The 17,625-nt window shown below is 38.7% G+C and overlaps 1 protein-coding gene and 1 non-coding gene across 3 annotated transcripts in view; one reads left to right on the plus strand and one right to left on the minus strand.

Moving 5' to 3' along the window:
- Positions 1-17,625, plus strand: part of GPC5 (glypican 5) — a 1,587,384-nt gene that overhangs the window by 686,113 nt on the left and 883,646 nt on the right. The gene's annotated exons all lie outside the window — the stretch shown is intronic.
- TRNAS-ACU (transfer RNA serine (anticodon ACU)) lies at positions 725-797 on the minus strand. Its single transcript has one exon. It is a non-coding gene; the product is annotated as a tRNA-Ser (tRNA).

Consider the following 17,625-nt stretch of genomic DNA (forward strand, 5'->3'; position numbering starts at 1 on the left):
AACTCTTAACTGTTGACTGGGGGAGCAAAAGCTTTTTGAAGGGGAGTTTCAGGGGTGCACAAGTGGTAGGTGGGGCTATGTATAGAATAGCACAATTAGTTCCGACCATCATTTTGAAGTTAGTCACGAGGTCTGATCGCCACCATCTTGATTGTTTTAAGTCGTTTAATCATCAGTTCCAGAGTCAGTTTGTTCCCCTTTCCTTGAAGCCAAGATAGAGCAGCTTATGCATGGCTACAGTCTGGTCAACATGTAGTCAACTTTTTCTACCAATGGGGGTTTCAGTATCTGCAAATTGATTTAAAAGATATGGCTCAGAATACAATTTATGGCAAAATTATTATTATTATTTTGTTTTCCTTGAAAGTTTTTCTTTCTTTTGCATTTTTCAATTCTCTGATTAAGCTTACTTGGTTAAATTTTTTCTACAAAAAAGAAGCAGGTGGAGGGCATAGGCTAGGGAAGATGAGGGTTTCTGTGCTGGGAAGGCCTTCTAGGGTCCTTCTTAGTTATACTATAAATATTTGTGGACAGGTTTCAGTAATCATATGGCTACAGTTCTCTTGGATATATGCTTAAGAGATAAAATTGCTAGAAAGTGAAGTCACTCAGTCGTGTCCGACTCTTTGTGACCCCATGGACTGTAGCCTACCGGGCTCCTCCATCCATAGGATTTTCCAGGCAAGAATACTAGAGTGGGTTGCCATTTCCTTCTCCAGGAGACCTTCCTGACACAGGAATTGAACCTGGGTCTCCCGCATAGTAGGCAGATGCTTTACCAGTTGAGCCACCAGGGAAGATTGCTAGGGCTTTTGATAATTCTGGGTTTAAATTTGGTGAAGAAATGGAGCACTGTTTCCCCAAGTGGCTGTACCATTTTCTACTTGCTACAGTCATCTTTGAGGGGTTGTTTCCACATGCTCACTCTTGCTTGTTATTTTCCATCATTTGATCATAGTCATCCTGCCGAGTGTAAAATCATTTCTCATTGTAGTTTTGATTTGCATTTCACTAGTGACCAATAATGTTGAGCATCTTTTCATGTGCTTCTTGCCCATCTTTGTATCTTTTTTTAAGAAATAACTGTATACATTTTTAATTGTTGGGTTGTAAGTTATATATATATTCTGAATGCAATGCCTTTATGAGATGTATGATTTGTAAAAATCACTTCCCATTCTATAGATTTCTTTTCCTTTTGCTGTTTCAGTTCAGTTCAATCACTCAGTCATGTCCAACTCTTAGCAACCCCACAGACTGCAGCACACCAGGCCTCCCTTTCCATCACCAACTCCCAGAGTTTCCTCAAACTCATGTCCATTGAGTCAGTGATGCCATCCATCATCTCATCCTCTGTCGTCCCCTTCTCCTCCTGTCTTCACTCTTTCTCAGCATCAGGGCCTTTTCAAATGAGTCAGTTCTTTGCATCAGGTGGGCAAAGTTTTGGAGTTTCAGCTTCAGTGTCAGACTTTCCAATGAATATTCAGGACTGATTTCCTTTAGGATGGACTGGATCGATCTCCTTGCAGTCCAAGGGACTCTCAAGAGTCTTCGCCAACACCCAAGATTGAAAGCATCAATTCTTCGGTGCTTCAGTTCAGTTCAGTTCAATTGCTCAATCGTGTCTGACTCTTTACGACCCCATGAATCTCAGCATGCCAGGCCTCCATGTCCATCACCAACTCCCGGAGCTCACTCAGATTCATGTTCAAGTCAGTGATGCCATCCAGCCATCTCATCCTCTGTCGTCCCCTTCTCCTCCTGCCCCCAATCCCTCCCAGCATCAGAGTCTTTTCCAATGAGTCAACTCTTCGCATGAGGTGGCCAAAGTACTGGAGTTTCAGCTTTAGCATCATTCCTTCCAGAGAAATCAAGGATTGATCTCCTTCAGAATGGACTGGTTGGATCTCCTAGCTCTTTTAGTCCAACTGTCACGTCCATACATGACTACTGAAAAAACCATAGCTTTGACTAGATGGACTTTCGTTGGCAAAGCAATGTCTCTGCTTTTTCATATACCATCTAAATTGGTCATAGCTTTTCTTCCAAGGAGCAAGCATCTTTTAATTTCATGGCTGCAGTACCATCTGCAGTGACTTTGGAGCCCCCCAAAATAAAGTCTGTCACTGTTTCCACTGTTTCCCCATCTATTTGTCATGGAGTGATGGGACCAGATGCCATGATCTTCATTTTCTTAATATTGAGTTTTAAGCCAACTTTTGCTCTCCTCTTTCACTTTCATCAAGAAGCTCTTTAGTTCTTCTTCACTTTTGGTGTCATCTGCATATCTGAGGTTATTGTTATTTCTTTCAGCAATTTTGATACCAGCTTGTACTTCATCCAGCCCAGCATTTTGAATAATGTACTTTTCATACAAGTTAAATAAACAGGGTGACAATATTCAGCCTTGATGTACTCCTTTCCTGGTTTGGAACCAGTTTGTTGTTCCATGTCCAGTTCTAACTATTGCTTCCTGACCTGCATACAGATTTCTCAAGAGGCAGGTCAGGTGGTCTGTATTCTCATCTCTTTCAGAATTTTCCACAGTACATTGTGATCCAGAGTCAAAGGCTTTGGCATAGTCATTAAAGCAAAATTAAATGTTTTTCTGGAGCTCTCTTGCTTTTTCAATGCCCCAGCAGATGTTGGCAATCTGATCTCTGGCTCTTCTGTCTTTTCTAAATCCAGCTTGAACACCTGAAGTTCATGGTTCATGTACTGTTGAAGCCTGGCTTGGAAAATTTTGAGCATTACGTTACTAGCATGTGAGATGAGTGCAATTGTGTGGTAGTTTGAGCATTCTGTGGCATTGCCTTTTGGGGGGTTGGAATGAAAACTGACCTTTTCTAGGCCTATGACCACTGCTGAGTTTTCCAAATTTGCTGGCATATTGAGGCAGCACTTTCACAGCATCATCTTTTAGGATTTGAAATAGCTCAACTGGAATTCTATCACCTCCACTAGCTTTGTTCATAAAATGATGCACCCTAAGGCCCACTTGACTTCACATTCCAGGATGTCTGGCTCTAGTTTGGGGATCACACCATCATGATTATCTGGGTTGTGAAGATCTTTTTTTTAATAGTTCTTCTGTGTATTGCCACCTCTTCTTAAGATTTTCTGCTTCTGTTAGGTCCATACCATTTCTGACCTTTATTGTACCCATCTTTGCATGAAACGTTCCTTAGTATCTCTAATTTTCTCGAAGAGATCTCTAGACGTTCCCATTCTGTTGTTTTCCTCTATTTCTTTGCATTGGTCGCTGAGGAAGGCTTTCTTATCTCTTCTTGCTATTCTTTGGAACTCTGCATTCAGATGGGTATATCTTTTCTCCTTTTCTTTTCACCTGTCTTCTATTCACAGCTATTTGTAAGGGCTCCTCAGACAACCATTTTGCCTTTTAGCATTTCTTTTTCTTAGGGATGGTCTTGATCACTGCCTCCTGTACAATGTCACAAACCTCTGTTCATAGTTCTTCAGGCACTCTATCAGATCTAATCCCTTAAGTCTATTTGTCACTTTCCACTGTATAATCATAAGGGATTTGATTTAGGTCATACCTGAATGGTCTAGTGGTTTTCCCTACTTTCTTCAATTTAAGTCTGAATTTGGCAATAAGGAATTCATGGTCTGTGCCACAGTTGGCTACAGGTCTTGTTTTTGCTGACTTTAAAGAACTTCATCTTTGGCTGCAAAGAATATAGTCAATCTTATTTCAGTATTGACCATCTGGTGATGTCCATGTGTAGAGTCTTCTCTTGTGTTGTTGGAAGAGGGTGTTTCCTATGACCAGTGTGTTCTTTTGACAAAACTCTATTAGCCTTTGCCCTGCTTCATTCTGTACTGCAAGGCCAAATTTGCCTGTTACTCCAGATTTTTCTTGACTTCCTACTTTTGCATTCCAGTCCCCTATAATGAAAAGGACATCTTTTTTGGGTGTTAGTTCTAGAATGTCTTGTGGTTTATTTCAAACCAAAACCGATTTAATTCTGATTAAGTAGAATGTGTCTGTGTCTTTTGTTGCTTTAAATTTTGTGGCTTATATAGAAACCCATCATCTAATCCAAGGTCATGAATATTTTTACTTATATTTTCTTCTAAGAGTTTTTCACCTTTTTTTATTACATTAGGTTTTTGATCCTCTTTGAGTTATTTTTTGTACATGATGCAATGTCAGAATCTAATGTAATTTTTTTGCACGTGTATTAATTTTCCCAGTACTATTTGTTGAAAATTATTTCGCTGTTGAATTGTCTTGGCACTCTTATCAAGAATCAATTGACCATAAGTGTGTAGTTTATTTCTGGATTCTCAATTTTATTCCAGTGGTCTATATATCTATCTTGAAGCCAGTACCACATTGGTTTAATCACTCTGACTTCATAGAAAGTTTTCTAACCAGGAAGAATGAATCCTACAACTTTGTTCTTCTTTTTCGAAGTTGTTTTTGCTGTCACGTGACCTTTGTTGTATTAGTTTTCTGTTGGTGAGGTAACAACTTAGCCAAAATTTACTCTTACAGTTCTGGAAATAATATCCTAAAATTAAGGTGTCAGCAAGTCTACCTTCCTTCTGGAGTCTCTAGGCAAGAATTTGTTTACTCACTTTTTCTATCTTCTAGAAGCCTTCTGGCTTCCCTGGTGGCTCAGTGGGTAAAGTGTCTGCTTCCAATGTGGGAGACCCAGGTTTGATCCCTGGGTCGGGAAGATCCCCTGGAGAAGGAAATGGCAACCCACTCGAGTACTCTTGCCTGGAAAATCCCACGGACTGAGAAGCCTGGTATGCTACAGTCCTTGGGGTCGCAAAGAGTCAAGACACGATTGAGCGACTTCACTTCATTTCTGCCTTCTTTAGCTTGTGGCTCTTCCTTGAATCACTCTGGCATCTTAATTTATCATGATATCTATCTCTCTGGCTCTATTACTTAACCTCCTTTTCACTTTTATGAGGATTGCATTGGAACCAACCCAGATAAGCCATGAAAATTTACCCAACTTAAATCCCTTAACTTTATCATATCTACAAAGTACCTTTTGTCATTTAAAATAAAATATTCCCAGGTTTTGGAACTAGATATCTTTGGTAGCCATTATTGTTACTACAGTTGCATTTCCATATGGAAATGTTGCACTTCCATAGAAACAGCTTGCCAACTTCTGCAAAACAGTTAGCTGAAATTTTGAAAAGGATTGCTGTGAATCTGAAGAACAAGTCTGTGGCCATCTTAAAAATATTAAGATTTCAGATGATGAATATGGCATATTTATCCATTTAATTTCTTTCAGTGATTCTTTGTCTTTTTAATTGTACAGATTTTATGCTTCTTTTGTTAAATATATTCATTTACTAATTTAAATGCTTTATATATAATCTTCATATGTTCTGTATTAGATTTGATAGTATCTTGTTATGGATTTTTGTGTCTATATTCATAAGATAGTAATATTGACTTAATAGGTTAGCTGGGATTTGTTCTCTCCCAGTATAATTTTCGGAGGATTTTTTGAAGAATTGATGGTAAGTTTTCATTGAGTATTTGATTGAATTTATCAGTGAAGCCATCTGGTTTTTTTTTTTTTTTTTTTTTTTTTGCAATAGGTATATTCATGATTAATTCATTTATTTTATTTGTTAGAAATACAGTTCACTTCAGTCGCTCAGTCATGTCTGACTCTATGAGACACCATGAACTGCAGCACACCAGCCTCCCAGTCCATCACCAATTCCCGGAGTTTACCCAAACTCATGTCCATTGAGTCAGTGATGCCATCTAACCATCTCATCCTCTGTCGTCCCCTTCTCCTCCTGCCCCTAATCCCTCCCAGCATCAGGGTCTTTTCAAATGAGTCAGCTCTTTGCATCAGGTGGCCAAAATATTGGAGTTTCAGCTTCAACATCAGTTCTTCCAATGAACACCCAGGACTGATCTCCTTTAGGATGGACTGGTTGGATCTCCTTGGAGTCCAAGGGACTCTCAAGAGTCTTCTCCAACACCACAGTTCAAATGCATCAATTCTACGGTGCTCAGCTTTCTTGATAGTCCAACTCTCCCATCCATACATGACCACAGGAAAAACCATAGCCTTGACTAGATGGACTGTTGTTGGCAAAGTAATATCTGTGCTCTTGAATATGCTGTCTAGGTTGGTCATAACTTTTCTTCCAAGGAGTAAACATCTTTTAATTTCATGGCTGCAATCACCATCTGCAGTGATTTTGGAGCCCCCCAAAATAAAGTCTGACACTGTTTCCACTGTTTCCTCATCTATTTCCCATGAAGTGATGGGACCAGATGCCATGATCTCCATTTTCTGAATGTTGAGCTTTAAGCCAACTTTTTCACTCTCCTCTTTCACTTTCATCAAGAGGCTTTTTAGTTCTTCTCACTTTCTGCCATAAGGGTGGTGTCATCTGCATATCTGAGGTTATTGATATTTCTCCCAGCAATCTTGATTCCAGCTTGTGTTTCTTCCAGCCCAGCATTTCTCATGATGTACTCTGCATATAATTTAAATAAGCAGAGTGACAATATACAGCCTTGACGTACTCCTTTTCCTATCTGGAAGCAGTCTGTTGTTCCATGTTCAGTCAGATCTATTATATTACTTATTGGCTCAGTTTTGATAGTTCATATCTAAGAATGAGTTCATCTTAGTTATCTAATCTGTTGATGTGTAAAACTTCACCGTATTCTCATAGATTCCTTTTTGTTCTTGTAAAATCAGAAGTTATGGCAACTTTCATTCTTTAGTTTTGTCATTTGAGTCTTCTCTCTCTTATTCTTGATCAATATAGCTGACCACAATTTTTGTTGTTGTTGTTTTGCTTGGCATTTCTTGTTTGTTTGTTTCAAATAAATTTGGTTTCTTTGATTTTTTTTCTGTTGTTTTCCTATCCTCTGTTATCTGTTTCCATTAAAATAATGATTATTTCCTTTTCTTTCCTGGCTTTGGATTTAGTTTGCTCTTCTTCTTAATTTTTTAAAATGAAAATTTAGGCTATTTATATCACTTTTTCCCATTCTTTTTATCTTCTTCAAAATGGATAATCTGGATTGCAAAGTTTTCTGATTATTTCTTCTGTCAGTTGAAATCAATTATTAAGTCCATCTTATGAATTTTTCAAGTATTTTACCTAGTAAACAAAATATCTGAACCTCCTCAGGGATAGGTACATTAGCTCTTTGTTTTTGTGTGCATAGGGCACAAAATGCCTTTTTTTTTTTTTTTTTTTGCATGTGACATAACATTTTATTGGAAAGTGAACATGTTAGAGTAGATGATCAGATTTGCACCTCGCCAGGGTTTTTTTGGCTTTACTTTTCCTGTCACTCTTTGTTGTAGTTTTTTTGTGTTGCTGCTTATTTACTTAATGACTGTCCTGAATTCTATAAAATCTGTATTCATTGTCATGAGTGGCCACTAATTTCTATTCAGTTGAATTAGTCTCAACTAATTATTTTTTAGAGATTTTCTTAAATGACCTGAATCAGGAAGACTCTGTTTTTGCCGAGGGGCTCTGTGTGTGCTGGGACATGCCTCCCGTAACTCCTGCAGGCAGCTTACAGCTTTGCCTTAGGCACCAGTTCTTGCTTGTGCAGTGCCTCAGATTCATCTGCAAGTGAGAGACTAGGGCCTTCTCTGGTCTTCTTGTGCATAAGTATGTTTTTGCCGTGAGCATTGGCTTTTCAGATTTCTGAATATAGCAGAATCACAATATAGCAGAGTGAGCAAAAGTTCACTATTCTTGTGAGATTAAGTTGTTTTTCTTTCTTTCTTTTTATTTCCTAATACAGTAGGATCTTATTTATTGGAGTAGTCTGGGGAAAGCTATGGAGATTACCTTACAGTTGTGTTTTTAAGTTTTTTTAAAATAATCTGTATTTTTTAGAGCAATTTAGGTTTACAGCCTCATTGAGAGGAAGTGCAGAGTTTTCCCATATATCCCTTGCCCCAACACATGCATTGCTTTCACAGTATCAAAGTTCCCCATCAGAGTAGTACATCTGTTACAGCTGATGAACCTGCATTAAACATCATTATCATCCAGAGTCCATAGTTTCCATTAGGGTTCACTCTTGAATTGTACATTTTATGGGCTTGGAGAAATTTATAATAACATGTGTTATTGTTATTAGAACCATATAGTTTCACTAAGAATCCTCAGATCTTACAAGCCTTTGGTTCATTCCCAAGGGTTTGGAATTTTGATTTGGCAACTATTGCTATGCTCTCATTGCTTTGATTAGGGAAGCTATACTCACAAGTCTTTATTCCATCATATCTGGTAATGTCACCTCCACTGAGTATAATTTTGATACGCCGCAGGAGTCACTTTTCTAATATTCTGTCCAGGGTTTTAGCATCTACATTTATGATGAAGATCCATTGTTACTTCCCTTTCATGCAGCATCTTAACAGGTTTTCCATACAGAGGCTATGATAGCCTCAGGCCAAGGTGAGAATTTTTCTCTCCCTTTTCTGGTAATTCTTTATACAGTATTTATATAAGTTTAGTCTTTAAATATTTGGTATAATCCTTGAGAAGACATATGAACTAGGAATTTTGTTAATAGGATTTTTCAGTATGGATTTGATTTTGTTAACACATATCAGACTATACAAGCTTTCTGTTTCTCTTATATTTGTTTCATTTGAGTTAGTTATGTTCTATTTCAAAATACATTGTTGTTATTGTTATTTATATTTTCTTAACCATTCTTTGTATCTGTGGGTTCTGTAATTATATATAATTTGAGTTCTCCTTCATTTCTTACTTTCAATATTTGTGCTAAAAACAGATCTCTGTATATATTTGTAGTATTATTTTCCAGGTACAGTCTCACGTTGAGTTCACCTATTTGAATAAAAATAACTCAGAATATTTTTTAATGTTTTAAAAAAGACTGTTCTTTTGAATCAGTTCTAATGAGATGGATGAAACTGGAGCCAATTATACAGAGTGAAGTAAGCCAGAAAGAAAAATACCAATACAGTATACTAACACATATATATGGAATTTAGAAAGATGGCAATGATGACTTTGTATGTGAGACAGCAAAAGAGACGCAGATATGTAGAGCGGACTTTTGGACTCTGGGGAAGAGGGAGAGGGTGGGATGATTTGGGAGAATGGCACTGAAACATGTATAGTATCATGTAAGAAACGAATCGCCAGTCTATGTCCGATGCAGGATACAGGATGCTTGGGACTGGTGCACGGGGATGACCCAGAGAAATGTTATGGGGAGGGAGGTGGGAGGGGGGTTCATGTTTGGAAACGCATGTACACCCGTGGTGGATTCATGTCAATGTATGGCAAAACCAATACAGTATTGTAAAGTAAAAAATAAAGTAAAAATAAAAATAAAAAAATTTTAAAAAAAGACTGTTCATTGTTGTTCAGTCACTAAGTCTTGTCTGACTCTGCAACCTCATGGACTACAGCATGCCAGGCTCCTCTGTCCTCTACTGTCCCCTGGAGTTTGCTAAAATTCATGTCCATTGCATTGGTGATGTTATCTAGTCACGGACAATTCATAATTGATAAAACTTGGACACGACCAACATGTCCTTCAGTAGGTAAATGGATAAGCAAAGTGTGTTAAAATGAATATTTAGTTCAGTTTAGTCACTTAGTAGTGTCCAACTCTTTGCAACCCCATGGACTGCAACACACCAAATTTCCCTGTCCATCACCAACTCCCGGAGCTTACTCAAACTCATGTCCAATGAGTTGATGATGCCATCCAGTCATCTAATCCTTTGCTGTCCCCTTCTCCTCCTGCCTTCAATCTTTCCCAGCATCAGGGTCTTTTCAAATGAGTCAGTTCTTAGCCTCAGGTGGCCAAGGTATTGGAGTTTCAGCTTCAGCATCAGTCCTTCCAATGAATATTCAGGACTGATTTCCTTTAGGATTCACTGGTTGGATCTCCTTGCAGTCCAACAGACTCTCAAGAGTCTTCTATAACACCACAGTTCAAAAGCACTAATTCTTTGACATTCAGCTTTCTTTATGGTCCAACTCTAACATCTGTACATGACTACTAGAAAAACCATAGCTTTGACTAGATGGAGTTTTGTTGGCAAAATAATGTCTCTGCTTTTAATATGCTGTCTAGGTTGGTCATAGCTTTTCTTCCAAGGAGTAAGTGTCCTTTAACTTCATGGCTGCAGTCACCATCTGCAGTGATTTTGGAGCCCCCCCAGAATAAAGTCTGTCACTGTTTCCATTGTTTCCCCATTTACTTGCTGTGAAGTGATGGGACCAGGTGCCATGATCTTAGTTTTCTGAATGTTGAGCTTTAAGCCAGCTTTTTCACTCTCCTCTTTCACCTTCATCAAGAGGCTCTTTGGTCCCTGTTCACTTTCTGCCATAAGGGTGGTGTCATCTGCATATCTGAGATTATTGATATTTCTCCCAGCAATCTTGATTGAAGCTTGTATTTCTTCCAGCCCAGCGTTTCTCATGATGTACTTTGCATTAAGTTAAATAAGCAGAGTGACAATATACAACCTTGATGTAATCCTTTTCCTATTTGGAACCAGTCTGTTGTTTCATATCCAGTTCTAACTGTTGCTTTCTGACCTGCATATAGATTTCTCAAGAGGCAGGTCAGAGGAAATTTACCTCAACATAATAAAGACCATATTTGACAAACCTACAGCAAACATTATCCTCAATGGTGAAAAACTGAAAGCATTTCTTTTAAGACCAGGAACAAGACAAGGATGCATATTCTTGCCACTTTTATAAACATAGTTTTGGAATTCCTTGCCATAGAAGAGAAGAAAAAGAAATAAAAGGGATACAAATTGGAAAGGAATAATGAAACTGTCACTGTTTGTAGGTGGCATGATACTGTACATAGAAAATCCTAAAGATGCTACTAGGAAACTATTAGAGTTCATAAATAGATGTGGTAAATTTACAGGATACAAAAGTAATATATAGAAATCCATTTTATTTCTATACACTCATAACAAACCTTCAGAAATATAAATTAAGGAAATGATCCCATTTACCATCGCATCAAAAAGAATAAAATGCCAAAGAATAAACCTAGCTGCTGCTGCTGCTAAGTCAATTCAGTCGTGTCAGACTCTGTGCGACCCCATAGATGGCAGCCCACCAGGCTCTGCCATCCTTGCTATTCTCCAGGCAAGAACACTGGAGTGGGTTGCCATGTCCTTCTCCAATGTACAAAAGTGAAAAGTGAAAGTGAAGTCACTCAGTTGTGTCCGACTCTTAGTGACCCCATGCACTGCAGCCTGTCAGGCTCCTCTGTCCATGGGATTTTCCAGGCAAGAGTACTGGAGTGGGATGCCATCACCTTCTCCAGGAGACATAAAAACTGTAAACATTGTAAAAACCTATAAAAAAAAAAAACCTGTAAGAACTATTGAAAATTTTTATGACAAATGTAAGAGTAATATAAATGAAAGAAATTGAAGATGACATAAACAGATGGAAAGATATACTGTTCTTGTATTGAAAGAATTAATGTTATTAAAATGACCATTCTATATGTATGTACAGATTCAATGCTATCCCTATCAAAATACCAATGGCATTTTTCACAGGAATAAAACAAAAAAAAATTAAAATTTTTATGGAAACACAGAAGATTCCAAATAGCCAAAACAATCTTGACAAAGAAGAACAGAGCTGGAAGAATCATGCTTCCTGACTTCCACACATACACATACATAATGGAATACTACTCAGCTATAAAAAATAATAAAATGTTTCCATTTTCAGCAAAATGGTCAAACACGTTTTGATTTGGAGGGATTTAAATTTGGAGGACACTGCTCAGTCGCTAAGTTGTGTCTGACTCTGCGATTCCCTGTCCTTTGCTATCTCCTGGAGATAAATTCATGTCCATTGAGTTGGGGATGCTATCTACCCATCTTATCCTTTGTTTCCCCTTATACTTTTGTCTTCAGTCTTTCCCAGCATCAGAGTCTTTTCCAATGAGTTGGCTCTTCCTATCAGGCCAAAGTATTGGAGCTTCAGCTTCAGCATCCGTCCTTGAAATGAATATTCAGGGTTAATTTCCTTTAGTATTGATTAGTTTGATCTTGCAGTCCAAGGGATTCTCAAAAATCTCTAGTGCCATAATTCAGAGGCATCAACTCTTCAGTGCTCAGCCTTCTTTATTGTCCAATTCTCACATCCATACATAACTACTGAAAAAAACATTATGCTAAGTGAAATAAATCAGACAGAAAGATAAATATTGTATGATATCACTTATATGTAGAATCTAAAAAATACAACAAAACTAGTGAATATAGCAAAAAATGAAACTCAGATATAGAGGAGAAAGTGGTAGTGATGGTGGTTTAGTTGCTAAGTTGTGTCTGACTCTTGCGACGCCATGGACTGGAGCCCACCAGACTCCTCTATCCATGGGATTCTCCAGGCAGGAATACTGGTGTGGGTTGCCATTTCCTTCTCCAAGAGGAGAAAGTAGTGGTTACCAGCTGGGAGAGGGAAGAAGAAAGGGGCAATACAGGAGTAGAAGATTAAGAGGTATAGACTATTAGTTGTAAGCTACAAGGCTATATTGTACAACACAGGATATATAGTCAGTATTTTATATAACTACAAATGGAGTACAACTTTTAAAAATTGTGAATCACTATACTGTACACCTGGAATTTATATAATATTGTACAGCAACTGTACTTCAATTTAAAAAGGGTATATCTGTGCCCATGTGTATGTGTATACTGATAAGCTTTTCTTATCTCATTGACCTGAAATCCCAAAGTATGTCATGTAAAAAATTTACTGATTTGTCTATTCTTATACTTGTGCAGCACTAAATTATTGTCATTACAAAGCTAGCTCATCTTTCTGCAGAATTTTTGTACTGTTTTCAGTATTGATCCTTAATCCACTCTCCAGGCTGCTCAGATGGTGCTAGTGGTAAAAGACCCACCTTCCAATACAGGAAATGCAGACTTGGGTTCAGTCCTTGGGTCAGGAAGATCCCCTGGAGTAGGAAACAGCAACCCATTCCAGTATTCTTGCCTGAGAAATCCCACGGACAGAGGAGTCTGGTGGTCTACAGTCCATGGGGCTACAAAGAACTGGACATGATTGAGTGACTAAGTGCACAGTCCAATCTCCAGTTTTCACAGCATTAATCAAGCATAGCTTTACTGAACGAATGTGGGTGCATCTGTGTTTTCACTCGGGACTCTATGTTCTAACATAGAGTCAATGCCTTTTCTCTCATTCTTATTTGTACCTATTCACTCTACCTGGCTTAGATATGATTCCCTGCTGCAGGGTGATGATTTTCCTCAGTGAAGCTTCTTTGATGTTGGTGTTAAAGGCAGATGTTAAAGTTATAGATGTGTCAATTTTTTTAAAAATATTGAGGGCTCTCCATACTGTTTTGGTTCAGATAATTTGCAGTGATCTATTGTAAACCCATTTGCAATGAAGTCAGGAGAACTCTTTTCATTATACTGTTTATAACAATATATCATAACTACTTGTTTAACTTATGACTCCTCTATTATTGGGAGAAGGCAATGGCACCCCACTCCAGTACTCTTGCCTGGAAAATCCAATGGACGGAGGAGCCTGGTAGGCTGCAGTCCATGGTGTCACGAAGAGTCGGATGCAACTGAGCGACTTCACTTTCACCTTTCACTTTCATGCACTGGAGAAGGAAATGGCAACCCACTCCAGTGTTCTTGCCTGGAGAATCCCAGGGACAGAGGAGCCTGGTGGGCTGCCGTCTCGGGGGTCGCACAGATTCGGACATGACTGAAGTGACTTAGCAGCAGCAGCCTCTATTATTGGGCCCTGAGCATATTGGAGTAAGGATATCTTATTTGTGTTTTTATCTTTAGGTTTTTATTCTAGTTCTAATCCAAAATTGCTCAATGAATCTTAAGTGCTCAGGGATTTAATGCTTTTTTTCTTTTCTTTATCAATTGAATTTTAATTTCAAAAGAATATTAAATATACATTTTCTTCATTTTCTACTAGTTTTATATAAATATACTAGTATATTGTATACTACAAATTCTACTACTGTGCTATATATTGCTATGTTTTGTTTAGTAAACAACAAATCAAAGAAGCTTCTGGAGAATTAATGCAGGCATTTGACCTTTATTTAGGACATGGTCATTATAGCTAGCCAAGTTGTACTGTATTATAGAGCAAGGTATTTCTGAAAAATTCTTGTAACATGTTCCAATCCCTGCATTGATACTGGAAAGAGGTCACTGTGCTGAGGTGAGGAGGAGGTCAGAATTTCCACCAGACTCTCTAGAGCCTCTAACATAAAAAAAAAGAATGCTGCTCTGCAGACAGATTCAAAATTAAAACAAAAAAATTAACCTCGACTCCCAAAGAGATCATAAAACTCAACACCCTTTTATATAAGATACAAAGATCGCAAATGCCAGAAATGCTTTCCAACCCCAGCTTTCTACAGTTGCTCCGTTTCTTTGTTTCCTCCTCTCGTCCAGGCTGATTCAATTCACCACATATTGTGTGAACATCTGGTGAGTGTTTAGCTCAAGGTGAGAACATCACAAGTGGAGACCTTGAGGAGAGAAATTGTGTGAACAGTGGAAGCAAAGGCCAGATTAATATAGACAGAGGAGACGGCAACATTGGAAGGCTTTCAGGGAGTTGAACTCTGAAGACATGAGAGCAAGAAAGCAGAGGATGAAGGAAAAGAAAGGTGGCAGGGATGCACCGTAGACTTGGGTGGGGGTAGATATAGGGGAAAAAGGCAAGATTGGAGAAATAATATCTATTTAGAGGCATAGGAGAGATTTGAGATCTGTGAAGAGTATGAAAATTGACAGGCATGATGGGGAACGTGTATTCCAAAGCCAAGCTGTAGCATGCATTCGAAAAATAAAAGCAAAACATAGAAGACATGAAAGTGGGGAAAATATGAATATGCTCACATTGATTAGCTCTCATAATAGGCTGGTAAGGAAAATCAAAATAAACCAAGATAAAGCACAGATGCTCACAGACATTTTTCAAAGCTTTAGGGGGCTTGAGGCAGAGTGTAATTCCCGGGGAAGGCGCTTGGTGGCACCACTCACTGCTAAAGTGTCCTGCTGCTGCTGCTGCTGCTGTCACTTCAGCCGTGTCTGACTCTGTGTGACCCCATAGACGGCAGAACAACAGGCGCCTCTGTCGCTGGGATTCTCCAGGCAAGAAAACTGGAGTGGGTTGCCATTTCCTTCTCCAATCCATGAAAGTGAAAAATGAAAGTGAAGTCGCTCATTCCTGTCTGAGTCCTAGCGACCCCATGGACTGCAGCCTACCAGGCCCTTCCGTCCATGGGATTTTCCAGACAAGAATACTGGAGTGGGTGGTCATTGCCTTCTCTGGCTGAAGTATCAGCTGCCTCTTTAACATCTATGACAAAGAATGTGCCTGTTTGGAGACCGGGTTTGATCCCTGGGTTGGGGCGATACCCTGGAGGAGGGCATGGCAACCCACTCCAGTATTCTTGCCAAAAGAACCCCACGGACAGAGGAGCCTGGCGGGCTACAATCCACGCGTTGCAAAGAGTCAGACATGACTGAGCGACTAAAATACACACAATGCAAAACTAATAACGCTGTTTTCATTTTTTGCCTTTTTCATAAAAGCAGATTTCCTCTTCTGATTTCTTTTTGTTAGTGAGAGCAGGTATAATGTAGGTCTTTTGTGAAAGCAAAGTGGCATAAAGCAAACTTTTAAAAAGCGGGGGATACCTCTATTTTCATTCCGTTATATTTTATATATGTTCCTTTATATCGTGTATCTTCTTACCCAAACAGAAAGCTGCCTCTCACCTTTGAGAGTGCCCATTTGTAAAACCCAGGAAGATTATCCTCTAGCTTCAATTTACCACAGTTTTTGTCATTCCAGTTTTTTTTTTTTTTTTCCATCTTTCCATTCCATTCAGTTCAGTTCAGTTCAGTCGCTCAGTCGTGTCCGGCTCTTTGCGACCCCATGAATCGCAGCACGCTAGGCCTCCCTGTCCATCACCAACTCCCGGAGTTCACTCAGATTCACGTCCATCGAGTCAGTGATGCCATCCAGCCATCTCATCCTCTGTTGTCCCCTTCTCCTCCTGCCCCCAATCCCTCCCAGCATCAGAGTCTTTGCCAATGAGTCAGCTCTCCTCATGAGGTGGCCAAAGTACTGGAGTTTCAGCTTTAGCATCATTCCTTCCAAAGAAATCCCAGGGTTGATCCCCTTCAGACTGGACTGGTTGGATCTCCTTGCAGTCCAAGGGACTCTCAAGAGTCTTCTCCAACCCACAGTTCAAAAGCATCGATTCTTCGGCGTTCAGCCTTCTTTACAGTCCAGCTCTCACATCCATACATGACTACTGGAAAAATCATAGCCTTGACTAGTTGGACCTTAGTCGGCAAAGTAATGTGTCTGCTTTTGAATATACTATCTAGGTTGCTCATAACTTTTCTTCCAAGGAGTAAGAATCTTTTAATTTCATGGCTGCAATCACCATCTGCAGTGGAGCCAAAAAAAAAAAAAATAGTCTGACACTGTTTCATACTAATTTATTTCCTTGCATTCAGGATAACTCCAGAAGGTATACCATCATCAAGCTCTTCTTAATTTGGCCTCATAGTCACTCTTTAATATTCATCAAAGATGGTCATCAAGTTCACAGTCTTTATAGATATACAAATACCTGTCACAAACCACTGGGTCTTCTAAGCTATGGTTTCTCCATTCCCTCTCACAGCCTATTGCTCTCTCTTCCAAAGTCTTTATTTTTGGCACGTTACTGGCTGACATTTCTTTTTTTTTTTTTTTTAATTGAGTATATAGTTGACTTACAGTATTATACTAGTTTCTAGTGCACAGCATAGTGATTCAATACGTGTATATATTATGAAATGATCACCACTATTAAGTCTAGTTACCATCTGTTACCAAACAAAATTATTATAGTATTTTGATTATATTCCATGTGCTGCACATTACATTCCTGTGACTTGTTTATTTGGTAATTGAAAGTTTGTACCTCTTCATTCCTTTCACTTCTTTCACTCCCCCTTCACCATCTCTGTACCTGAGTCTTATGTTTGTTCACTGCCATTTTTTAATATAAGTTCAATAGTTTGGAATGTGGCTTGTAATATTTGTGCATACATCTACTATCATCTGGTGACTTAAGTTGCTCACAAAGATGATTCATCCCAGCATGTATCATGCTTAATTCAACATCACCACCTCCTAAATCTTAATCTATATACAAAACTCCAGTATCTTGACACATATAAGCCCTCTCTGGTAACCTACCCTTACTAATACTTTGACAGAAGTCAAAGAATAGAATGTTGCCACTGGAGACTTTTATGCAGTGAGAAGTCCTTCCATAAGGAAAAGCTGGCTTCCTACAGCATGAGTAGTTTATATGGACAGACTCAAGCTAATTGGTTTCCTTAAGCAACTAAGCAACTATCCTTACTGTTTTCCACCTTAGTTCTTTTCAAGCATAGGCACCTCAGTGTATAACATTTAAGTAAGTCTCTTGCCTTTAACTTCTTTCTAATAGCAATTGTTTTTAAATTCCCACAAATAACCCCAAATATAGAGCATTCCAGCATT

This window comes from Ovis aries, chromosome 10, assembly GCF_016772045.2.
Source record: "Ovis aries strain OAR_USU_Benz2616 breed Rambouillet chromosome 10, ARS-UI_Ramb_v3.0, whole genome shotgun sequence".
NCBI classification, from domain to species: Eukaryota; Metazoa; Chordata; class Mammalia; order Artiodactyla; family Bovidae; genus Ovis; species Ovis aries.